General features: G+C 47.1%; 1 protein-coding gene across 1 annotated transcript in view; it reads left to right on the top strand.

The window, feature by feature from the left end:
* vwde (von Willebrand factor D and EGF domains) overlaps nt 1–26,662 on the top strand; it is a 379,611-nt gene that overhangs the window by 41,797 nt on the left and 311,152 nt on the right. The window lies entirely within an intron of this gene.

Here is a 26,662-nt window from a genome sequence, read left to right as displayed (position 1 = left end):
AAAGGTTCCAGTGAATTGGAAAAATGCTAATATAACACCCTTATTCAAAAAGGGAGGGGAGGCAGAAAGTTGGAAACTATAGACTAGTTAGTTTAACGTCTGTCATTGGAAAATTGTTGGAATCCATTATTAAGGAAGTAGTAATGGGACATTTGGAATGTCAAAATGCAATCCATCAGAGTCAGCAGGTTTTATGAAGAGTAAATCATGTTTGACTAATTTTCTAGAGTCCTTTGAAGATGTGACAAGCAAAGTGGATAATGGGGATACTATAGATGTAGTTCTTCCAGAAGGCTTTGATAAGGTGCCGCATAAAAGATTAATACACAAGATAAAATCACATGGAGTTAGGGATAATATATTAGCTTGGATAGAGGATTGGCTAACCAACAGAAAGCAGAGAGTCGGGATAAATGGATCTTTTTCTGGATGGCAAGCTGTAACGAGTGGGGTGCCAGAGGGTTCAGTCCTTGGGCCCCAACTATTTACAATCTATATTAATGACTTGGATTCAGGGATAGAAGGTACTATAGCTAAATTTACAGATGATGCCAAAATAGGTGGGAAAGTAAGTTGCAATGAAGAAATAAGAAATTTACAAATGGATATGGACAGGTTAGGTGAATGGGCCTAAATGTGGCAGATGGAGTTTAACGTGGATAAGTGCGAGATTATCCATTTTGGTCGGAAGAATAAAAAGATGACTTATTATTTAAATAGAACTTCAGAATGCTTCAGTGCAGAGGGATCTGGGTGTCCTCGTGCATGAATCACTGAAAGCTAGTATGAAGGTCCAGCAGGTAATAAGGAAGGCAAATGGATATTTGGCATTTATTGCTAAAGGAATAGAGTATAAAAATAGGGAAGCGTTGTTGCAACTGTACAAGGCATTGGTGAGACCGCACCTGGAGTACTGTGCACAGTTTTGGTCCCCTTACTTGAGGAAGGATGTAGTTGCACTGGAGACGGTTGAGAGGAGGTTCACTAGGTTGATTCCAGAGATGCGGGGCTTGTCGAGGGGAGACTGAGCAGTTTAGGCCTATACTTGCTAGAGTTTAGAAGGATGAGAGGAGATTTAAATGAGGTATGTAAGATGCTAAAGGGGATAGACAAAGTAGATGTGGAGCGGATGTTTCCCCTTGTGGGGCATTCTCGAACAAGAGGCCATAGTTTTAGGCTAAGGGCTGGTAGATTTAAATCAGAGATGAGGATGAATTACTTTTCTCAAAGGGTCATGAATCTGTGGAATTCACTACCTCAGAGTGCAGTGGATGCCGGGACGCTGAATAAATTTAAGGAGGAAGTAGACATTTTAAATTAGTAACGGGTTGAAAGATTATGGGAAGAGGGCGGAAAATTGGAGTTGAGGCCGAAATGAGATCAGCCATGATCGTATTGAATGGCGGGGCAGGCTCGAGGGGCTGAATTGCCTACTCCTGCTCCTAGTTTTTATGTTCTTATGTTCTTAAAAGTGTATTATGGTGTAAAAGGGGACAGCCTTGTCAGTTCAGTGGTTCCTAAAGATAGCTGTTTGCGAAGACTCCAACTGCGGAGGAGCAGCGAATCATCGACAGCGCCTTCTGGACTTCTGCATTTAACTATGCATGTGTGGGTGCCAGAAGTTACTTTCAGTTCCACAATTATAATGGCAGTGACCTGTGACCGTTTCACTGTCATCAGAATTGCAAAACCCAGGCCATTCTTTTATAGTTCCGTAGTAGGATACTGAAAGCCCTATTTGCTCTTGTTGTCAGGAAAGATTTGGAGAATGCCATTGAAGCTTTCTTTGCAAAGCAAATAATGCAAGTCTGATCAGGTCATTGAGAGGAGAAGTTAAATCACGTTGTCTATTAATTTTTCATAATAAATTAAATACCAGTGCTTAAATGCTGCCTCCTGGTACTGCATAACCTATGGATATGTGCATAACAGCTCTGTCTGACATTTTAAGAGGAGACCATGTCTAAACCCTGTGGTTTAATCAGTTCTGAAAAATTAAAAATAGGCAACAGTATTCACTCATTCAGTCCAGCGGGACTAGTATTACTGATATATTTTCAAAAAATGAACATTAAGCCTGCTGTGCCATCAACTCATCCTATTATTTTGGAATGGTTTTTGAATAAAAGCCACAAATGTAAGTGCTAGCTAGTAACAGCTAGGTACAACGATACTTGTGAAACTAGTCTCTGGACCATTTTCTTGCAAACAACAAAACCACATAGGCTAAGATTTTTAAGATGGCAGGGTTCTCCTTCCCACCATCTGAAGAGTCGGCGGAAGATAGATCCCCGCTGATGCTGCCTGCCCCGCAGCCATTTAACGCTCCAATGAGTGTTAATTGGCTGGATGTGGAGCTTCTGCCCCTGAATGGGGAGGAACTCCCATCTCTGAGAGCTGCCAGCCAATCAGTTTGGCCATCAGCTCTCTAGTCCCTGCAGCGCAAGAAGCTGCAGTAGACAGGACTGGGACTGCAACCAGGAGCCCAAGACCAGGTAAGTTTTGAGGGTCTCAGGGCAGGGTGGGGAGGTGAGCCCAGTGGGTTCGGCAGAGGTGGGTGGAGTTATTGATGGAGAGCTCGGAGGAGGGGAGAAGGGAGGACCTGCATGGCCCCCACCGTGCCCCCGCCCAACTTCCCTCCCACGGCCTGAATAGGTTACTTTTCAGGCTTCACCCCTGTCCCTGAACTCCTCCTGCCAGCCTGAAAATTGAGGCTGGGAGGGAAATGGCTCTTAAGTGATCAATAATGGCCTCTTTAGGGCCTCAATTGGAACAAGGATAAGCAGGCCGGCTTAGGCCTCGCCTGTCCCAGCATAAAATTGTGGAGAGGTGGAGGCAGGCGGGTGGGAAGGCCGTCTGAGAAATTTTATGGCCACTACAAACACGCCGACAGGGGAACGAAAAATTCTGCTGAAAGGCCCAGTTCAAATTTATCCAATATAATTTTCTTAAGAGCATTTTTTTCCAATTTCAAAGATGTGGTTGCAATTTCTTTTACCCTTTTTACCATGTCAATTTATTCTATTTCTTAGATGTTTGCAAAAAGATCCTGACATGGGCTGGGATTTTCCACCCCCCGTTCACGGTAAGTGTCATAATGGGCAGGAGCAGAAAATATGGCGAGAGTGCCAAAAGTCGGTTTTATGTCATTGTGAAGCCTGTTTGCGATCATCCACTCCACCCGGCAATGGCGGGCCGCGTTTCCCACTGCAGCATGTTGGGAAAGTCGTTTTAATACATTTGCATCTCATTATAACTCCCGCTCGCTGGAATCATCCCCCCACACTGGATCATCAGGCCATGTCGGTGTGCACCTAGCAACCTGCACTTCACTTGTGACTTTGAAATTAGTTTGCCTACCTTGCATCACGCAGCACTCACAGGAATCAGCACCAGGCTTTGCAGGCAGCACCACATCACTTTTCAGGGGGGTGTCATAGGCAAGTCACTACCTACCATACCAGCAGTAAAGTGAGGGTGGCTTTTAATGGGTTGCAGGGTTAGGGCTGCACTGGGGAAGGAATGATGAGTTGTCATGAGTACTCTATTGGACATGAGCCCTCCTTCATGGGCCAGCATGAGCAATAGCATCACAATTCCTCTTATTTCGCACATGCACTTCAATATGAAAGTGAATAGTTACACATAAGGCTCACATTGCCCTGATCCTTCGAAGGATGATGAACCCTTGGCAGCATGCGTCCTTGCCAAGGTGTAGTGCTAACTGGAGGAGGGTGTCCCGGCATTAGACGACAGAAGGTGCTGCCTCTTCAAGCATCTCTTCAGCATCCCAGTTGCAATGACACCCTACAAGAGCCAGGAGCTGTGGGCCGATCCTCAGTGATCTTATAGTTGTATGCCTTCATTATGACAAGGCTGCTCAAGGAGATCCATCTGAAGCAATGGGACTAGGCACCCTGTGTAACATCAATGGTGAGTCAGATAATTCACACTTGGGCAAGGCAGCCGATGACGTTTAACTGCTGTGAATCAATTTATAGATGACTCAGTTGTCTGTGGTGCATTTTTCTAAATCACACTGACTCCTGGCACTCTCAGTTAGTGATCCTGGACTGCATTTATCCTCAGCTTGTTATGGATGTGGACCACCTGAGCCTGATGACGTCAAACACTTGCCTGCCACACATTAAAATGCCTCCTCTTTAACACAGACATTGTGTTCTCAAGGCCAGTGACCTTTGCCAAGTCCACGATGCACAATCACCATGAATCTCTCAAGGGCATACGTCATTGCTAATAAAGAGCATACTTCTGCTTCAGTACACCCTCACTCGTATCCCATTGCTCCCCTCCACATTGTCTAAAGCAACCATGTGTACTTACAGAGCCTGCTGAAAGCCTCTATTGCCTGCCAGAAATGACTATTTGGAATTAGCATAAGTGACCTCAGCGAGTGCTCAGGTGAGGGGACGCACAGCGCTACATCCCTAGTTTGTGAAGAGAACCATGTACCCGCAAGGTGCACAGCTACAGGGGTAAAGGCGCACAAGGTTGGTGTTTGAGTACGAGGACAATAATGTGGCTTTGAGGGGCTGAGCTTTGTCAGCTTGAGGTGGCAATGTTCCTCCACTTATTGGTGAGCTTAGCAGATATACACTCTGAAAGTGGAAAATGTGGCTGGCTGACAGCAGCGCACACGAGCTCTGAGCATGGGCCCATAGCATGAAAACCCTGCCGAGAGACAGAGAGCACATGTAGTTGCACAATTTATGACCTTTCTCCATGCGTGCACACATCTCTCCTCATACACTGCGCCTTCACCTTTCAAGATTGCAGACGAGATAGGAGAACACCTCTGCCTCAACCTTACACAGCCAAGAATAAGATGACATGAACCTGCAAAGCATGTGAATGAGATTTGTTCCACAAGCACACTTAACATTAAGGTCAAGACATCACTGATGTCAACAATGATGTGCAAACAGGGCACATACTGTGGTGATATGGAATCACATTACTTTGAGGAGAGGCCCATGATAGTGATATGTGCGATAAGTGGGGATAGAGACCATGGTGTGTCAATTGAAAGTGACTGCAAAACAGCTCATCATAACAAGGAGGCATACACAAGAGATGTGGAATGGGTGTAATTCTATTTACATTTGTGATTATGAACATTACATACATGTTGTGAACACCCATGAAACCATAGTGCTCCTATTATTTTCTTGATTCCCTAATCTTACTGCTACATCTGGGTGCATCCCCAACATCCACAGTGGAGGTGGATGCATCCTGCTGACTGTTATGCCCTGTTGCCTGTGATGACTTTGGTGGGCTTCGTCTGAAGGGCCAAGATCTGGAGGGCCCCGGCCTGCTTTGGGTCTCCTGCTGTGGGGCCTGTGAAGCTGGAGGTGATTCGGCATGGGAAGAGGAGATTGGGATTGGCTGGAAACTCCTACAGTCACCTGAGTGGATGGCCCCGGGGTGTCCAGCTGCTGATCCTCCTCCCTATGGGTGCATTAGAGCCCCTGGCTGACATATTGAGGGGAAGGGACAGCTGGAGTGAGATCGAGGTGCCCCACACCCCTCTCGCGTTGACACTGATGGATGCCACTAATGTCTACACCAATGAAGTGCAGCTCCTGCAGTAATGCAGGACCGATGTCCTGGACCAAGGTCTCCAAAGCGGCTGCCATCCCACTAGTGTTGACCTTGGTGCGTTGGCATGACAGCGCAATCACCTCAGACTGAAGGCGATGGATACCTCCATCGTCCATTGCAATCTGAGGAATGTAGCTGAGATCCCTTCCTGATGTTCCTATGCTTGTCTTTGCAGCTCCAGCAACTGATTTAGGGCTGAATCCAGATGCTTGTCATCTGACTTGGACTCAGCTGAATCATGGTCTCCAGCAGTCCTCCAAGTGCTGGCGACCTCGGATGTTCCTGCCTTTGCCTGCTGTAGACCAGATTGTGCGCTGTGCTCACCATATTGTCACAGCGCGCCTCCTCTAGATCCAGGTCCCACCGAGGTGTGAGTCTCTGTGCTGGTGGAGGATGTGGGTGAGCACTGTGATGGGTCTTCAATGCTACTGTGCTCTGGTTCCGCATCCGAGGTGTCCTTGGGGGTGGAGCTGAGGGCCTGGCTGGTAAGGGCATTGAGTGCTTGGCAGAGGTGCCTATGAAAGAAAGTAGAGATAATTAGTGCATGTCAGAAGAGTAAAAAGCAAGAGATTGCATTCTCTGGAACAGGATCCTCACGTGGGCGTTTGCCGCTGACTTCACCATCACTGCAAGCATGGTCCACATCCTCTCCGCCCAGCTCAATCGCCCTGTCCTCGAACTCCGTTAGGACTTTGAGCTCCAGCAATCCATCCCTGGTCTGGGACCTCTCCCTGTATTTGTGCATGATCTTGTCCTGCATAAAGATAGATGGAGAGAGTGTGAGCAAGACACATGCCACGGCAGATGAGAAGGATGCCTGGCATGTGTGGGTGGTGAGTGGTGCCATGGACGGGATAATGACATGACCTGCAGAGGAGATGAAGGTGTGTGTGAGAGTGTAAGTGGTGATATCCATTGAGCTGATAGTGAGTGAGATCCCTGTGAATGTCTTATGGGCTTGTGAGTGTGTGAGTTGAGAGTGATGAGATGTTTGACTTACCCTGGTGGCACTGATGAGATCATTCGTCCACTTTCACTGGGTGGCTGACCTCTTCTGCGCAGCGTTGGCACTGACCACCGCTGCCGCTGCCTCCCAAGCCTTTGTGGTGAGGTTGATGGACCTCCTGTGGCCAGAGTGGGGGTAGAGAACATTGCAGCAGGCCTCCACAACGTCCAAAAGACGTTCCAGTGAGGCGGCATTGAACTTTGTTGCTGCCATCTTCTTGGCTTTCGGGGCCATGTCTTGAGTGAAGCACTCCTGGGCGGCTGGCATTGAGAACTGTGCGTGTGACTGCAGTTTAAATGTGGCTCCTAGAGTGAGGAAGAGGCGAGGTCACAGTGTGGTGTGTGAATCAGAGGCTGCCTGGCAACGATATGGTGCGCTTCCCATTCCTGCAAAATTAATGAGGCAGGAGGCGGACGATATGGCGTGAAAACCCGCCATTGCAGCTGGCGGGTTAAACACTGATTTTCATGCCCGTTCTGGCATTTAGTGAAATTCAGGGAAAATACCGCCCATGGAGTTTTTTTCAAAAAGGCTACGGAGAAGAAACCTCTGCCTATTAATGCTTATTTGGCAAGTTTAAAGGCAGAATCTGCTAAATCTGAGTGCATAAATAACTGCATACTTGAAGCTGATATTCTGAATTGATGTGCTTCTGTTGTTGTTTACACCTATTTGAGCAGATTGAAGGTGGGTTTGGAAAAGACAAAAATATAACGGTAAAGTAACATGAAAGGTTTTGGCTCAGTAGGTAAGTTCTTTGGATGATGTAGTAGTATATCATATAGGCTAGTAAATTTCTTGATCTATATCAAGTTCGGCAGTCTCAGCCAGGAGAGAAAAGCAGTGAGAGTATTTTGGCTGTTATATTTGGGCTAAAGAAAAAAAATTCAAGTATTCCGCTTGCTTCTAAAAGTTGTCTAGTGACTCCTGCTAAAAAGTATGCTTGAATGGATGTTGTATAAGAACAAGGCAACTGTGAACCGTCTGAACAATGCATTGTGATGGCCCATGTGCTTTTTGGGAAAAATCTATATTTTATATTGGGGTGATGGTTCCTTTAAAAACTTGGTTTCCCTGGAGGATGAAAAGCAACTTGCTTCCACAAACTGATCCTGTGACCAAGCTGCCTGGCAGATAAACAACTGTAAAACAAAAGGGTAAACAAGAAGTTAATTACAGGGGGAATAGATTCCTCTGTGTGGTTCAAATAGTTTAATTTAGAACAAGCTGGTTCTCTTTGAAGCAGAATTCAGTTGAAATTCTGTGGGCTGGCTAAAAGGGCTTAAAACACTTGATAACTGAAGGACTCTGCTAACAGTGAGTTGAATTTCTAAGATAGCCGAGCTGAGAAGAGAGAGACTTCCTAGATGCAAGTCCCCAGAGCTAAAGAACATCAAAACTAGGAGAGTTCTAACCCAGGGTGGCTACACTTAACACCCTAGCAACCCTTGTGTCAAACTGGGAGTCTACAACTGTGGGACGGTTTGAGGAGATTTGAAGTGTCAACCTTGCCAGAAGTAAGCTGAAGGCCCAGAAAGCCTTGACACTTATTCTTTGTAACATCACTTTAGACCAAGTGATTAAGCTTTCAATTTCTGATAAGCATATGACTTTTGGTTTTGAGGATGCAACTCAAATGGGCGTAGAAGGACATTTGAGTTAAGGAGTTTGATTTAGAGTATAAGTAACTGTGTTCAATGTACTTTTGATATCTTTAACATATTTGACTAAGATAGAGTGTAGTTAGTAGTATTCATGTTCTGGGATTTTTGTGCAGTAAAATTCTTTTGTTATACTTTGGTTCTGTCTTCACAAAAGAGGAGACAAATATCATACCAGAAATGTTGGGGAACACAGGGCTTAGTGAGAGGGAGGAACTGAAAGAAATTAGTATTAGTAGGGAAATAGTGTTGGGGAAATTGACGAGATTGAAGGCCGATAATTCGCCAGGGCCTGATAATCTACATCCCAGAGTACTTGAGGAAGTGGCCCTAGAAATAATGGATGCATTGGTGGTCACCTTCTGGGATTCTGTAGACTCTGGGACAGTTCCTACAGATTGGAGAGTAGTTAATGTAACCCCACTATTTAAAAAGGGCTCATGTCACAGAGACGCAGTGGAGCCCCTAATAGTCACTAGAATCCAGGAAGACGATGACGACATGCAGTGAGGTCATTCCTAGATCGTCACATTGCCTCTGTGAATATCTGACTCCTGTTTGGCTGAGGCCAGCTCGCTTGTGCTCTGTGATCAGGGTCATATCTTGGAGACACAGCCGTGAAACTTTAAATGCACGCGATCCTTTGCCCACCTTCAGCACCTGACCCCTTCAGGAACACAGTGTTACTGGTCATGGTGCTGAAGAGATTGTGGTGGGGGGGGTGGGGTGGGGGGTGGGGGCAGCCCCACCTCAAAGGTCTGAGAGCACACAGAGAGAATGAGGGAACTCTGTGATGCCTGCCCACGCCATTCCAGCAGCAATGACAAGCACCATCGAGGTGCAGGCATTACTAATCGGTCCAGTGAGTGTGAAGCTGGACCATCACTTTGGTCTGAAGATTGCACACTGCACAGCGAAGAGGACCTGGACTGAGACACCTGCCTTTATCTTGTGCAGGAATCAAGATTTCACATCTGAGGGACACGAACACTGCTCAACATAACAAGGAGCCATAAGCAAGGAGATATTCTTGGGAGTTTATGTACAATAGTGATCATTAAGTACAAGTGATTAACACCCGTACCCAGGCTGTGCAATACACCTTCTTATCCTTCCTAACCCTGCCACTATGTCTTGGTGCTCCCCCAACATCCACAGCGGAGGTGGAGGCAGCCTGCTGAATGCTGCGCCATGTGTGTGATGTCTTTGGTAGGCATCCTCTGGAGGGCCGAGACCTGGAGGTCCCCGGCCTTTTAGGGGTCCGCTGTGTGGCAGTGGCACTCTCCTTGGCCTATGGAACTGGAGCTTTTGGGGTCACAGGAACAGGGTATACGGATGGGCTGGTATATACGGAAGGAACAACCATCCTGTTCTGCAGTCCCCTGCCATGCACTAATTATCTCACCTTGCTTTCGTGGCACATCTGGGAAGCACAAGGGGGTCCATGACCCAGGCCCTTGACTCAAGCCCCAAAGACATAATGGAAGAAGAATCAGGTGACACCAGAATTGAAAACCTGTCACAGCGCTCAACCACACCCTCCACTAGTGCAGAGACACTCACCTCAGAGGAACCCAGTTCTAGAGTAGCCCCAGGGTCACAATCTGCTGAGCACATCACACTGTCTGATCCACAGCAGATGGAGGCAGGGTCTTCCCAGGTGTCCGAAACTCCGAGGACTGCTGGAGGCCAGAAATTAGCAGAGTTTGAGTCAGATGAGCAGCCACTGGACTCGGTCATACCTCAGTTGCTGGAGCTCCAAAGGCAAGCTTGGGAACATTAGGAAGGGATATCCGCTGTACTCATCAGACTGCAAGGCACAATGGAGCAGTCTGTCTGCCTTCAGTCTGAGGTGATAGTGCCAGCATGTCAACGCAGTGAGGTCAACACTGATAAGATGGCGGACCTTGGAGACCTTGGTCCAGGACATTGGTCTGCTGCGTGGACTGAACTCCAATGCCGATGCCACAGTTGGTCTCCAACAGTATCAACCCAAGAGGGGTGCAGGGCAGCTCAATCTTACTCCAGCTTCCCCTTCTCAGGTAGTCATAGGCAGAGGGTTTTGTCATGCTGAATTTGTCACCTTGTTTGCTGGCCTTCACCCAGAGTGGGGGTAGAGGACGTCACGGCGAGCCTCCACTGTGTACAGTAGTCGCAGAAGGGAGGCGTCGCTAATTTTGGGGGCAGCATGTTTCCTCCTTTTGGCAGCCATGACTTTCCAGCAGCTTCTGATCCCTTAAAGTATGCTAGCTCTGTGCAGGGGTGCTCTTTAAATATGGTGCCTGAATTATTAAAGGCCTGAGGTGACAGCAGGGCAGGTGGAATCAAAGTCCGCACCGCTAGTGATCTGGCAAGTTTCCCGTGAATGCATTATTAATGAGGTGGGACCTGCTGGGAAGGGGATGACATGGCGCAAAAACCCGCCATTGCAGCTGGTGTGTAAAGCCATTTTTTTCACACCCACTACCGCACTTAGTGCAAACCTGGGACGATTCTGCCCTAAGACTTTTCTGGAGAGGGAAGATTTATCCCTGTGTGTTTTGCAACAATTAACCAAGGTTAGGTTAATAGAATTAGCAAAAGAATTGAAGTTAGAGATGAGAACAGGGGCTTAAAAAAAAGTGGATATATTTGAGACAATAGCACAGCATTTGGGATTGGAAGAAGAGAAGCCTGTTCCGAGATTGTAACAGCATCCTATTGAACAATTGGGAAAGGTGTTTGTGATTGATATTATTCTGAGTGAGGAAGAAAAATCCACCGCCCCCAACTACCTGCACAGTACGGTTAGAGTAGAGAACAGCCACAGAAAGTACATCTCAATTGTACAATATGCTCCATTTTGGTCAGATGCTCCAGACATAACTTAAATGAACTGAGATTCAAATTAGTCATCTTTGCTCATTCTCCAGTAATATCTGTGGTTTTGCAGTGAAACAAGACTGCTTTAAAGCTCATCAGAGATGCAACTCTAATTCAGGTTGCATTTTGCAGTTGAAACAACCTCCCCCTCTCCCTCCTACTCTTTCAAATCCCTGGATGCCTTCGCTACCCTCCCTCCTAACCTTTCCCCTTCTACCTCCATACATCACACAGGATAATTGAGCAGAGTGTTGAGCAGGCTGCAGATCTGCTACCACCCGTTCTGCATCAATGTTGAATTTCACACCGACTCTTCTAATCTGCCCTTGTGTCTGTGATACTTGTAGGTCCCATTTCTAATAGGATATTCCAATATTATGACACATTCAGGCTCTAGTCACCAGTCGGCACTGCAAAATGCTTTTTAGTTTTTCCTGCTTAACTCCTAGGAAATTTTTCTCCAAGGAAATGGAACAAATTTACATTTTAATGGCTTTAAAAGGTCTGTTGTATTCCATTTTCCCTCATAAGGTAAATTTTGATCTCTTCACCCCCACTCTTTCCTGTTGTGGTGTTAAGATGCTGGCATTGAGTCCTATTCAGGCTTCTTCTGAAATAACATACTGAAGCCCCGCACACAAAGTTACATTGTCTCCCATTCTCTATGCTTCCTTTATCTTGCTTAGTGTATTTTTAGTGTAAAGTTTTTCTCACCTGCCCAGTTTGGTTTCCCTCTGCCACTTAACTCTTTGAGTGCAGCACTAGATCGCATCCTGCCTGCTCTGGTTCCATCACTAGCAGGCAATCGATGGGTTTCCCTGCCCCATCCCACACTTGTGGGGTAACAAAGAAGTGTGGATAGGTAAGCATGGAACGAAGTGACGACTGTCAGTCACACTGAGGACACCGGAGGAGTTTCTTTGGAGGAGGATAGTGCAATTGAATGTCTTAAGAGGTTGAGAAAGATGAGGAGAGATAGTGCATCATGGCTACAGTCACAGAGGTTGTCTTTGATTAGGGCCATTTTTGTGCTGTGGTATGAGTAGAAACCTGATTGAAGGGATCCAAGCATGGAGTTATGAGAAGGAAGGGTACAAATTTTGGAGACAGCAACATGTTCAGGAACCTTGGAGAGGAAAGGGTTAGAACGGGATGGTAGTTTCCAAGAATAAAGGAGTCAAGGATTTTTTAAGGAGGTAGTGATGATATTTTAGAAAGGGAGCTATTTTCATTGACAGGTAGAATGAGACACAAAAATTGAGTAGTTAGCAGTTTTGTGGAATTGGGGTTGGGAGCAGGAGGTAGTCCTCATGGACAAGAAGAGCATGTAGGGAAGATGGGAGGGAAAATAGAGAGGCATACAGGTTTGGGGTGAAGCTATGGAGGAACCTGGAGGAAGCTTTGGCTAGGTGGATAATGGGAAAGATGGTGTCATTCTTAGTGATATGAAATTGTTGAAGATAAGGGTAGAGGGACAGTAAAGAGGTTTAAGGAGATGGTTGTTGGTGTTGAAAAGAAGCCAGGGGTTCTTTTTACTGTCTGGGATAATCTAACTGCCATCGTCAACCCAGCTATTGAATACAACATACTACTTAAGTACTGCACAGTGGTATCCCTGAGGCAGACACTGCCCAGAGAATAGCATTTCTGGTGAACTTACTGCAACTTAACAGGGCAGAGATTTAATATATTTTGTACTTCACTGAAAAGTTCTCCTGACTCTTAACGTGAGTTCTGAGCAAATCTTTTCATGGGATAGAGGGTGGGGGCAGGACCCTTTCTGCTGTTGGTCCCTCCCCCATCTTGCTCCCCCCCTCCCCCCCCGCCATCCCGCATCCCTCAAGGTTGCTTTTCCTTCAGGCATTCTAACTGACTTAACCTTTCTCAGTATTTTTCCCAAATTCCCACAAGCATTTGCCTTTTCAATTAGCTGCATCTTTTTTTCTTTACCTGCAGCACAACCTAACTTCAGCCTCTTTTGTTGATGATCTGCCAGTGGCCAGTAGTGTTTCTGCTCTAAATTCATTAGATTCATCCCCAGATAAAGCAGTGGGTTAGTGGCGAAACCTCCGTCCTGTCACTAATGCAACATTGAAAGTGAAATGCATCCTATTCATGGTATCACTTGTGTTCAGGAGAAGTAAGGAGAATCAGAAGGGGTTATCCAGGTTGCCATCATGTATCTCTGGGTGGCTATTGTGCAGTATTGTTAAATTTTCGGGTGTGACTCAACTGGGAATGCTAATATATATAGGTAGACCAAGAGAGAGGGAGAAGACAGAATAATAAACACATTTTGTTTCAAAAGAACATCTATGATACAGTAAGAATTGGTCAAGGCGATGAGGTTTGTTGTCTGGTTTATAATAAAGAATCCAGTGGCAAGCAGTGTATTAAGAAGAATTATTCTCTTTTAACCTGAAATGCATGGACAAATATCAAAAATAAAAATAGGCAATTGATCAACCAATTGTAAAATTCATTTGAAATGTTCAGCCATGATAAGCTAAATATGCATATAATGATGCATAGTGTCTAGATTGTTGTTCAATTAAATGTTTTCTACAAAAACTTGATACAATGAAGTTGCTTCAAATTGCAGGCCTAATGTTAAGGCTGAAAGCTATAATGGATTTATTTACTAAATCGTTGTCTAAAACTGCATTTTTTACTTTTGAACCCTTGGTTAAAAAGTCAGAAAGCATAAAAATTCCTTATCTTATTTCCGTAGAGATCTTAAATGAAGCGGGTTTTTGCAGTCTTTGTCTGGGTTTACAGTATAAAATTGCTCATAAATCGTCATATTTGGCACTCCTCTTTAGAGGCCACAAGGATGGCAGATGTAGGAAATGAAAATGTCACACTGGCACAGCAGGGATTGTTTTTTCTAATGCCACAGTGAAAGCACGTTAATAGGAAAGAACAGATGGAGTTTTGCAAGGTATCTGAGCCATGATATATATAACCTGTGAGTACTTGATTTAGATGTTGACTGCAAAAGTGAAAGCATGTTCCAATTCCTAACACTGTCATACTGACATTGTCAGTTATTCATCAAAAATATATGTGTGAAGCTTGTTCAATAAATAGAAAAGTAACTTTTTAATTTAACATGTGGTGAAGATTGATAAATTAATATTACTTCAATATATTTATATGTTTTAACAAGTTACCAGCAAAACTTAATTAAAAAACTTTGGTGGCAATAGTACCTATTTGATGTAGTTCGTGATCTAATTCATACTCGGATGGATAAGCGCATGTTACTTTAGTGAAGTCACTGAAGTGTTTAAAATAAATAATTTAATGTCTCAGTCAAAGTTATGAGTAGAATAATTAAAAGAACGTGTTGAACTTTTATCTACTAGTATTAATATCACAACCAGTGATTTCAGAATATAAAGAATGAAATTTGTGGAACAGTTTCAGCCTCACTCTATTGCTTATTTCACCACCAGCAACAACTTATAATTATATAGCACCTTTAATGTAATAAAACACCTCAGAGCACTTCACAGGAGCATTATAAAACAAAATATGACACAAACCACATGAGATGTTAGGGCAGATGACCAAATGCTTGGTCAAAGAGGTAGGTTTTAAGAAATGTCTTAAAAAGAGTGGGGAGAGATGTAGGGGAGGGTATTCCAGAGTTTAGGATCTCAGTAACAGGAAGGTACCACTATCACAGTGGTGGAGTGATTAAAACCTGGGATGCTGAAGTAGCCAGAATTAGATGAACGTAGATATTTCAGAGGGTTATGGGACTGATGATTACAGAGATAAATTTAAAAACAAGGTTGATAATTCTAAAATTAAGAAGTTGCTGTCTGCTATTAACATGCACTAATCTGTTTATTTTAATTGGGCTAAAGCCACCATTAAAATAATAGACAGGGGAATGCCATATGAATTTAGAAGAGTTTAGAGGAATGAGATATGATCTCATTCAAGCACATCAAATTCTTACAGGGCTCAAGAGGGTAGATGCAGGAAGGATGTTTCTCCTGGGGAGTGGGGAGGGATCTAGAATCAGGGAACAGAGTCTCAGGATAAGGGGCAGGCCATTCAGGACTGAGATGAGGAGGATTTTATTCACTCAGAGGGTGATGAACCTTTGGAATTCTCTGCCCCAGAGGGCTGTGGAGGCTCAGTCATTGTGTGTGTTCAAGGCTTAGATCGTTAGATTTCTACATATTAAAAACAACAAGGGATATGGGGATAGTGTAGGAAAATGGTGGTGAAGTTCAGCCATGATATCATTGAATGGCAGAGCAGGCTCGTAGGGCTGAATGGCCTACTCCTGCTCCTATTTCTTATGTTCTTATGCTTGGCCGGAAGCCAGTGTAGGTCAGCGAGTACAGGGGTTATATATGAATAAGACTTGATGTGAGTTAGGACATGTCCAGCAGATTTTTGGCTCACCTCAAGTTTAAGGGTGGTATGTGGGAGGACAGATGGAAATGCATTGAAATAGTTGAGTTTCAAAGCCACAAAGGTATGAATGATGATTTCAGCAGCAGATGAGCTGAGGCATGGGCAAAGTTAGGCAATTTTATGGAGGTGGAAAAAAGCGGTCTTATAGCACAAATATGTTGTCAGAAACTCATCTTGGGGTCAACAATGATATCAAGTTACAATCTGTCTGGTTTTTTAAGACTGTTGCCAGGGAAAGGAATTAAGTTGGTAGCTAAGGAAGGGAGTTTTGATTCTGGACTATAAATAATGGCTTCAGTCTTCCCAATATTTGATTGGAGGAAATTTCTGTTCACCCAGTACAGATGTCAGATGAGCAGTCTGATAATGTATCAATGGAGGAATTGAGAGATGGTAGTGAAGTGAAGCTGGGTGTTATCAGCATATTTTTTTAAATTCATTCACAGGATGTGGGCTTCACTGGCTCGCCCATCCCTAGTTGCCCTTGAGAAGGTGGTGGTGAGCTGCCTTCTTGAACTGGTGCAGTCCATGTAGTGTAGGTGCATCCACAGTGCTGTTAGGAAGGGAGTTCCAGGATTTTGACCCAGCAATAGTGAAGGAATGGCGATATATTTCCAAGTCAGGATGGTGAGTGACTTGGAGGGGAACTTCCAGGTGGTGGTGTTCCCATCTATCCGCTACCCTTGTCCTTCTAGGTGGTAGTGGTCATGGGTTTGGAAAGTGCTTTTGAAGGAGCCTTGGTGAATTCCTGCAGTGAATCTTATAGATGATACACACTGCTGCTACTGTGCATTGATGGTGGAGGGACTGCTTAGTTCTGGACGGTGTCAAGCTTCTTGAGTGTTGTGGGAGCTGCATTCATCCAGGCAAGTGGGAAGTATTCCATCACACTTCTGACTTGTGCCTTGTAGGTGGTAGACAGGCTTTGGGGAGTCTGGAAGTGAGTTACTCATCGCAGATTCCTAGCCACTGACCTGCTCTTGTAGCTACAGTATTTATATGGCTAGTCCAGTTCGGTTTCTGGTCAATGGTAACCCCAGAATGTTGTTCGTGGGGGATTCAGTGATTGTAGTGCCATTGAACATCAAGAGGCGATGGTTGGATTCTCTCTTGATTGGAGATGGTCATTGCCTGACTCTTGTGTGGCACGAATGTTACCTGCCATTTGTCAGCCCAAGCCTGGATATTATTCAGGTCCTGCTGAATTTGGACATAGACTGCTTCAGTATCTGAGGAGTTGCGAATGCTGCTGAACATTGTGCAATCATCAACGAACATCCCCACTTCTGACCTTATGATGGAAGGAAAGTCATTGATGAAGCAGCTGAAGATGGTTGGGCTGAGGACACTACCATGAGGAACTCCTGCAGTGATGTCCTGGAGCTGAGATGATTGACCTCCAACAACCACAACCATCTAATGCTGTGCCTTTGGATAATACCACCGAAGGTCAGCATATAGAAAAGAAAAAGGAGAGTACCAAGGATAGATCCTAGGGGGACACCAGAGGCAATGGTGTGGGAGCATAAGAGAAGCCATTGCAACTGAAACACTGGCTTCAATTCGATAGCTAAGAATAGAACCAGTCGACAGGGAAGATGCATTGGAGAAGGATGGTTGGTGTGGTCAAAAGCTGCAGGCAGGTTGAAGAGGAGGGATAGTTTATCTTTATTACAGTCACATAAGATACCACTTTTGACTTTGAAAGAGCTGTTATGGTACCGTGGAAGGGGGTGGAAACCTGATTTGAGTGATTCAAATATGGAGCTTTGGGAAAGATAGGCACAGATCTGGGAGGCAACAATGTGCTCAAGAACTCTGGGGAGGAAAGAAAGATTGGAAATTGGGGCTGGGGTAGTTTTCAAGAGCGTTAGGGCCAAGGTTAGGTTTTTCAGGCGAGGGGTGATGATTGCAGATTTAAAAGAGAAGAAACTATTAACAATATCTGCTAACATGAGAGCAGGAGGGGACAGCCGTTTAGTGGGGTTACAATTGAGGGAGGAGGAAGTGGTCTCATGGACAAGATGAGCTCAGAGAGGGAATGGGGGGATAGGAGAGAAACTGGAGAAATATACAATTTCAGGCTAGGGCAGGGGGCAGCTTTTGATGAAGCTAGTGAGAAGGAGAGATATGGTAGGGCCAATTGATTGGATAGCATGCAACTGAAATTAATAATAGATCGATTGCATAAATAATCATACAAACATGTATTTTTTAAATTCATCATTTTGCTTTGGTGGTCTTATTCACCTAGAATTAGCTGATAAGATAAATTTAATTCAGGATCCTTGATCTTATTTTCAAATCCCTCAATGTTTTGCATCACCCCACCTTACCGGATTCCTGCTGTTTAGAACTACTTCCCCACATCTCTCAGCTTTGCATACTCACTCCCTACTTTCAAATAACATCCTCAAAATCTTTATCTTCAGTTGTACCCTTGACTTCCCCTGCACTAATTTATTCCTTTCCTTCCCTTTCTCTCCTCTTCAGTGTCCATTGTTTTCCCTTTATGATGTCTCTGTATCCATGAAGAGCTCCATAGGAATGTGAGTTGATAAAGGGTGAGGCAATTCCATGAATAAATTTATAAATAAGGACAGGGAGCCAGTGTATGCTGCAAGTAAATTGTCAAATGGAACTATTGACAGGATAGGGTGTGGTCAGTGGAATTCTATATAAATTGAAGACTGGTGAGAAGAACATTAGAGAAGTTGACCCTTCAGTTGTTGAAGACATGTGGTAGTGGTGGTTGTAAAAAAATATGTAAGGTTTGAAGCTGAACTGTGGGCGAAACAGGAATTAAGCACTGTAAGATTGGGCCTAAATTGGATAATATGATTTAATATGATTGAGTGAGAGGCTTTATGCAGAAGATTCAAAAGGGGAACCTCAAAAGTAACAATACAGGAGGGTAAGGAGAAAACATTTCAGGGGATATTGATAGCGTGGTCTAAGTTTGGAGGTAAACCACAGGGGAAATGTAACACAGGAAGAAAAGGCAGTTAACCAAGTCAAAAACCCTAGAGAGCAATAATGTACAATTGTTTCAGTTGCACAGAAGATCCTGGTAACTTTGGCCAGGGCAATCTTGATATTTGGGCAAATCAGAAACCAGAGTGAATTGATTTAATTGGAGAACATTAAGAGGAGGGGCGGTTAATGATCTGTCAATTATTATAGAGAATGGAAATATATGAAAAGCTTTTCAAAGAGAAATTGACAGTATTCTTGAGCACAGTAGCGTTGGTCTTGTTGGCAATCAAAAAGAGGTAGCCAAATGATCAGGAGCTGAGTGTGGGTCAACTCATGTCACCTTATAGGACATGAGACATGAAGCCTGAAGGAGAGATGGGGAGAAGTTACAGAATGTTATTGGGTGGACTACAGAGTTGGAAGGCAGGGTGGCACGGACTTGAAAACAGCAAAAGAAAACACCACATTCAAAATTAAACTTAGTGACAAGATTCATAGATAAATGTAGTTTTCTAACAGGTTATGCTAGAAATCCTAAAATACTGATGAAAAATGGGCAGAATTGCAACAGGGAAAATTCAGGTCAGAGGTAAGTGGCACTCAATCTTTCAAAAGTTGAAGATCATGCAACTTTGTTCTAAAAATATAACCTAGAAATTGGATTGAGTTGTGCCTGTATAAAATGAGTTCCTAAGGGTCCAAATGGCAGGTAGCACACTGCTTATTCCCATAGGCATCAATGACACATGCCTGCAGCTGAAATCATGGTGCATTACCATTCTTTCTCAGGTTCTTCACTTGGTTAACTGCTCCATTCTCCTCTGCCATATTTCTTCAGACATGTTGCAGCCAAACTAGCAGTCCATTGGAATCTGTCAGCACAAAAGTTTGAATTTTTTACTTGCCTCGTTGAATAGCTGAAAGGAACAGTAGCGTTCTTCCTAGCTTCTTATTAAATCAGCGGATAGCTGACGGTCACTGCTTGCCACTTGGCCCACACCCCAGATTCTCGTAATAGCCTTGGTTGACATCTGAGTCAGTTGATTTGGGTGCCCCTGGAACTAGAAAACTACCCCACTTGCCAGAAATAAGGAAAGGAGGCTGGTGGAGCAATTTACAATGGTCCTACTACTGGTTTCATTGGATGTGTTCAGTGTGAGCGGCACGAGGATCACACCCCAGTTTGAGAATGATCTAATTTCTAGATCATTTGGTAGTACAGAACTTGAGTATTGTTGAAAAAGGAGACAATTTTGTTGAAGCTTTTCATCTTGCCCTCATCAGGACAATTTGCAATAAAATACCAATGTCAGGGGTCTTTGGTGTTTTTCCTGACATTGGGAGGAATCGGCCGTTCCCGTTGGCGGCGGGCATCGTGACGGGCAGGGGGGAACGATTTGGTGTGAGGCTCAGAAATCAGTTTCACGTTAGCGTCAAATCATCTGAAGGTGCCCGCCATGGCGGAACACAAATCGTGCTGTAGGCCGGCGTGAACCTGTTTTGCATCCCGATAATGGGATGCAAGGTAAGGCCTGACCGGAATCATCCCCCCCACACCTGATTTACTGTTATGCCGGCAAGAAAGCACGCTGGCCCAGAACACGTGTGGACGAGTGTGACGTGTAGAATTAGGGCCTTGCTCAGAACGCAAATATCCAAGGAGAAGATGATGCTGGCGCCTGACAGCTACTAGACCCTGGAGGAACACGTGCATCTCTTGCTGGGTGGATTCTCATGCACATGGCTCTGCCGTGAAGCAGCTCTCGGAAGGTGGGAGGTGTCCGTTGATGCTTCAGGCCTGCTTTGGAACACCATGGGCTGAATTTTGCCCTTGGTGGGCGGGCTCGGTGGGGGCGGGTGAGGGCAATCAGGAAGGCGACCGCCGCCCGCGATCAGGAATGGACCGCGATTTCACCAATTAAGGCCCATCCGGCGTGAAAGGTGGCTGGGGAAGCACCAAAAAGGGGCATGCTGGCCACCAGGTCCAATGGCGACCCGGCGGCTGGTTCAAAAGTGGCCCAGGCAGCCCGTGGAAGGCTGCCATAGAAGGACGCTGAACTTTTGATGGATTCCAGTGCGGCTGGACACGGCAGGCGGGAGGGCAAGTCAGTGGGACAGTTTGCCCCACGTTTCTTTGATGAGTGCCTCGCAGCTCTCCTGGAGGAAGTGGCAGCCAAGAGGGAACCCCTTGACCCCAGAGACGGGAGGAGGAGGCCCCTGCCCTTCAACAAGAATGCCTTTGAGGAGGTGAACAGCCAAGACGTGGTGAAGCCCACGTGGGTGCAGTGCTGGAAGCACTTCAATAATCTCCTGCGATCGGGAGGGGTGAGTACCGTGTTGGCATAGGTCAATGTACAGAACAGTTAAGTGCTGGCCATCCCCTCTTGGACCTCAGGGGTGTTAGAGTGTGAGTGGCAACTGCCAATGACGCTGGAGCTGGCCAAGCGGGTGAGCCCTGGCTGTTTGGACTAAGTGCCTTGCGGCTCAAGGGTCACAAATCGGATGAGCCCTGAGAGATGTTCCTCAGGTGGGGTTGGCCAGGCTGCAATGAAGCTGCTGGTAGAGAGTGGACTAATCAATGCTCCTCAGTCCTTTCAGGAGAAGACATCCCATGACAATATTGAGAGGTTGCGGACTGGCGGGGGACCCCACACTTCCTCATCCTCACATGCTATGAGCAGGAGACCCTGGAGCTCCAGAGGCTGCATGCACCTTGGTCAACCGGCCACGGTGAGGTTGAGGTACCAGACGAAAGTAAGGGTATAATACACTGAGGTGAGAATGTTGGCTATTGCAATCATTCTAGTGCAGTCTCTATACTGTGAGCCTCAAAACTGGAGTCCCCATTGATAATCGAAAGACGAGGGCACCATGATGCAGATCTCTGTTGTCTCACCAGGGTGCCCGGAATGCACAATGACAGTGTCATGACTTAAACTAATGACATGTCCTTCTTCTCCCTTTTAGGTTCACCAGCAGGCAGTCGCAATGAGGACCCTGAAGGGCCACCCCGACCCCGGAGGACCACCATGCTCAGCACACACCTGCGCCATCCCCTCTCTGTCAAGCAGGCACCAACGCAGATACCAGCACCTCGGTGGGCATAAGATCGCCATCTAGTATCTTGCACATTGGTGAGGGCACTTCACACTTGCTTGAGGTGCCCAGGGTGCCAGCAATTGGAGGACTGCTGGAGACCAGGACAATGGCTGATGATGGGCTTCTGGAGTTGTCCATTAGGCAGCAGATGCTGAAAGTCCAGTGGGGTGTGCGGGAGGATCTGGCAGATATACATCAGGGAATGTGTACCATGGTGTCTGTTTGGGAGGAGACCCTGCGGAGCATGACCACTGCGTTGACCCTCATGGCTGAGCACAATGCCTCCTCCATGGAGAGAGTGGCAACTCTCATGGAGAGGCTACTCCAGGGACACAATCAAGGATCTCTGGGGATGCGCTCAGACCTGCAAGCCCACACACCGGCAATGACCTCAGCTGGTCAGTGTCAGTGTGGGAGATGGATTAGGCATCCAGTATCCCAACTGGGTGCCCACCCATCAATGGTGAGCAGGGAGATCCAAAGCAATCTCACGTTGGCGCATGAGCTGCCTGTCATCTCTGCGGGCTCCTCTCAGGGCGTTCCGGATGATGGAAGCAGCTGCTCTGCACCTCTGCCAGTGACCATGGCATCTGATGAGGCTGTGGCGACTGGGGAGATGCCAGCCGTGCCACTGGTTGCTTCTTCCCAGGTGGGGTCAGCACAGGCTCGACCGGCCAGAGGGCGACTGCCAAGGTCCTCAAGGCCAACAAGGCTGCAGAATCAGCAGGCTATCTGCAATGCTGGTGCCAGTGAGAGGGAGAGCACCCAGACATAGCACCTGCAAACGTAAATGTAAAGCACCTTAAACACAAGACGGCCTTATCGTGGGTGATTTTTGTCCCCCCATTTTGCTTTAACTTTTTTAATGGAGTGATAAACAACACTGGTTCATGTTTATTTCAGTTATGTTTCACATGCAAAATTAAATGAGATTTTATTTTGTGCTATTACCCTCTGTATGCTTCATTTGTTTTGTAGTTGCAGGGTAGGCCATTATGTAATGATGGACGTGTGTCTCCTGAAACTTTATTGCACAGGCACAGAGTGTATATTGTTGACTAAAGAAATAGTCCTCTCTGGGATCAAGTATGGTGCCTGCAGCCCTGGCATGTGGTGGTGGTTCTTATTTGGTAGGATAGCTGAAGGAGTGTTGGATCAAAGCGTCCCGGGTGTCCCTGCCTCCCTGGAGGTTACCCAGGTCAGCGTCCATGCCCTCAGCATTCTCCTTACTGTGCTCATCCTCAGTCTCTCCGCTGGACTCATCATCTGTTGCCTGTGCAGCTGCGTCAACATCCTCTTCCTCCACTGGGTCCACCCTTGCTAGTGCCAGATTGTGCAGAGCACAACATGCAACCACTGTCAATGACACCCGCTCTGGGGAATGTTGCAGTGCGCCCCCTGAACGGTCCAGGCATCGGAAGCACATCTTGAGAAGACCTATGGTTCTGTCTACTACCGCCCTTGTGGAGGCATGGCCTCTGTTGTACTGCTGCTTGGCCTCTGTTCTTGGGTGGCGGAGAGGCATCATGAGCCATCATTTGAGGGGTTAGCCCTTGTCTCCCAGCAGCCGTCCATTCAGTCAGGCTGGAGCGTTGAAGAGCCTCGGCACCTGGGAGTGTCTCGGGATGTAATCGTCATGGGAGCTGCCAGGGTACATTGCCCAGACTTGCTGAATCTGCATCTTGTGATCACACACTATCTGCATGGTCATGGAGTGGAATCCCTTCCTGCTGGTGAAGGCACCGGGCTCACCCGCTGACGCTTTGATGGCCACAGGTGTGCAGTCGATGGCATCCTGGACCTGGGGGAACCTAACAATCGCTGCGAAGCCTGTGGCTCGCTCAGCCTGACTGGCCTCGTCCGTCTGGTAATGAATGAAAGTCAATGCTCTGAAAAGAGCTGCTGTCACTAGTTTGACGCAACTATGGACAGCTGATTGGGAGACTCCATACACATCCCCCACTGAGCTCTGGAAAGAGCCGGAGTCATAGAAGTTGAGGGCCACTGTGACTTCAGAGCCACTGGCATGGGTGTCCACAGTCGGAGCTGATCTCAGGACCGACCCTCTGACAAATGGAGGTCACTGCCTCCCTTGAGAGACGGAGCCTCCTTTGGCATTGCACCTCGGACATATTGAGGTAGCTGCATCGCCGCCTGTAAACCCTGGCAGTGGGATACTGCCGTCTTCTGCGCCCCTTCTGCCTTGGACTATCTGCTGGCCCTGCCCCCCTTGTGCCTGCGCCTCTCCCCCCAGGGTCGCTCCCCTGAAAGCTGCATTGGGACATCTGGCCTCCTCTCCCTTTCTGCCCCTCTTCCTCTTCAGAGGAGGTGACATCAGCAGAGACCACAATCCCCATTACCAGGGTTATGGAAGGCTGTCAGATACCTGGAAAGGCCCACACAGCCTGAATCCTCCAGGGGCCTGGAAGGAAACAATGAGCCCTGAAATGAAGCATAGAAATGCTCAGAATGCAGCTCTGAACCGAGATGAAGCTGTCCAGTTCACATAAGCAACCAGCAGCACACGATGTCCAGAACTCCTCACTGCTCACATTGACAATGCTGCTGACCCTTCTTATCCCGCCCGTGGATGAGCTTTTGCAAATTGTGGGTTTAGCCTGTGCGACGGCCGAAAATTTGCACAAGCTACATAAATTTGGAGACAATTGGTGTGTCAAGGGCCTTAACTGGCCTCTTAATTAATGGCGTTTCCCTCACGTGCCTGCTGAGTGAAATATCGCGAGAGTGCGTGTGGACGTCGGCATGCTTGATTGACGCCAACACGCGTTATTTCACGCTCGAGCAGGTCGAGCAAAAAATTCTGCCCCATAGTCTTGGCCGTGGTCTGCTATGGATGATTGTCGAAAGGATGGGGAGAGGAAAGTCTAGGTGTGAATGAGAGAGGAAGGTGTACTAGGGGGGTGGGGTTGGTGAGGGGTCAACAAAGGTGTCGGCCAGGTGAGGTTGGTGGGGGGAATGAAGATTTCGGTGGGGGTGAGGTTGTGGGGGAATGATGGTGTCAGGGGGGTGAGGTTGTGAGTGGGAGATGAAGGTATGGGGGATGAAGTTGGGAGGGGGAAGGAGGATGTCCAGGGGGAGGAGGGAGTATGTGAGAAGGAGGGTGTAATGGAGGAGAATGCGACAAGTGAGGAGGTAGGTGCAAGGGTGAAGGGAGGTGTACGGAAGGGAATTCAGAGGGGGGTGATGGTGACTGGGGGAAGGAGGGAGCTCGGTGGGGGGTTGGTGTCCGTGAGGAGGAGGGAGTTCGGAGAGGGGAAGGTGTCTGAAGCGAGAAGGGAGGCAGGTCGAGGAGGGTGTAAGCTTGGAGGAGGGAGTAAGGTGGGGTGATGTCCAGGTGAATATACAAGGGAGGGGTCTGTGGAGCCAATGACCACCTCCTGTGGAGCGAACTGAGGATGGGCATGGTAGGAAGAAATGGTGAATGTGAGGGAGGGGGCAAAGGGAGCCAGTAGGGTGGGAGGGTGATGGTGCATCGCTAATGGTAGAAGGGACAATGAGGGTGGTTGGTGGGGACTCAGAGGCAGGCACAGACCCTGGGGGCGGGAAGGAGGAGGCTGAGGAGGTTAATGTGGATGGGGGTGGCATTTTCAGGAAGGTAGGGAATGTGCACGTTCACCTGGACTTCCTGGAAAGGCAAGGGTGAAGGGAGGTGTACGGGAGGGAATTCAGAGGGGGGAAGGTGGCTGGGGGAAGGAGGGAGCTCGATGGGTCAGTAGGTGATGGTGGGGGGTTGGAAGGTGATGCCGGGGGTGGGGGCGTCCACAGTGATGGGGGAAACAACATAGGTGACTGGGGGAGGGGAAAGGACAGGGGAGCTAACGATATACTTGACAACTACCATTTCACAGAAATCGAAAGTGAGTGGAGCCTCGTGTTGGACAGGTACAGGTGCTGCATGGGAGTGCGATCAGTGGATGGAGATGCAGCTCAGCTCAGATGGTCAACTGAAAGAGAACCCCAGCAGGCACCATTGAAAATGCTTAGGACATTGAGATAAGTGTGTTGGAAGAAGGCTCTGCGTGTGTGGGAAAGCGCTTGCACAAGGGTTTGAAAGGCCTTGCCCCACACACACACTTCTCCCTCCAGAATCACTTGTGGGCCGGCTGCGTGCATTGGTCTGCTAGTGGTGGGTGATGCAGAAGGAGGACGCATGAAGCCTGTCAATGAAGCTGAAAGACACCATTACACATTATTCAGTGAAAGTCGAATATATTTTCAGATTATGAAATGACAAAATGTGTTCATCCATTTAACCACTTGTGTTCAGAACTTCTTAACTTTTCTACACCTAGCACTTCTTGTTGCTGCCCTAATATCCACAGCAAGGGTTAGGACAACCTGTCCAATGGTTGGCCCTGTTGCCTCTGATGACTTCAGCATGCATCCTCTGGGGAGCCTAGACCTCGAGGGCCCTGGCTTGTTTTGGCTGTCCTCCTGTGGGCCAGCTGCTCCCTCTGTGGTGACCAAGTATAAGTTTGAGGGGGCCACAGGCAAAGGGGGCTCGAGGGAGTAGACCGAACTGTGAGATTACTGAGTGGATGACCCAGGGGTGTCCAGTTGCTGCTCCTCCCCTTCGGGTGCCTGAGGACCCCCGCCTGACTCCTTGAGGGGAAGAAGCACCTGGAGGGACATTGAGATGCCCCGTTTCTCTCTCGCGTTGCCAGTGCATGAATTCACCGTGGCTACCACGATGGACTGCAGGTCTGCGTTCATCTTTGCATTCTGCTGTGCCAGGATCTCCACGGCATCCGCCATCCTTCCCATGGAGACCTCCATATACACACATGTGGGCACCATGTCATCAGAGAGCAGGAGGACGCACTCTTCCAACTCAGGTGCCACTCTGTTGTGGGCTTCCAACAGCTCTGTGTGATGTTCCCCCAACTTCTGCTGACACTCCACCATGAGTTGGAAGGCTGAATCCAGAGGCTCACCAGCCTCACAAATGCCTCTTCCCCAGCAGTTCTCCAAGTGC

The sequence above is a fragment of the Cetorhinus maximus genome, chromosome 3 (genome assembly GCF_964194155.1).
Source record: "Cetorhinus maximus chromosome 3, sCetMax3.hap1.1, whole genome shotgun sequence".
In the NCBI taxonomy this organism is placed as follows: Eukaryota; Metazoa; Chordata; class Chondrichthyes; order Lamniformes; family Cetorhinidae; genus Cetorhinus; species Cetorhinus maximus.
The sequence above is the reverse complement of the archived record's forward strand: the minus strand, read 5'-3'. Positions and strand labels throughout refer to the sequence as shown.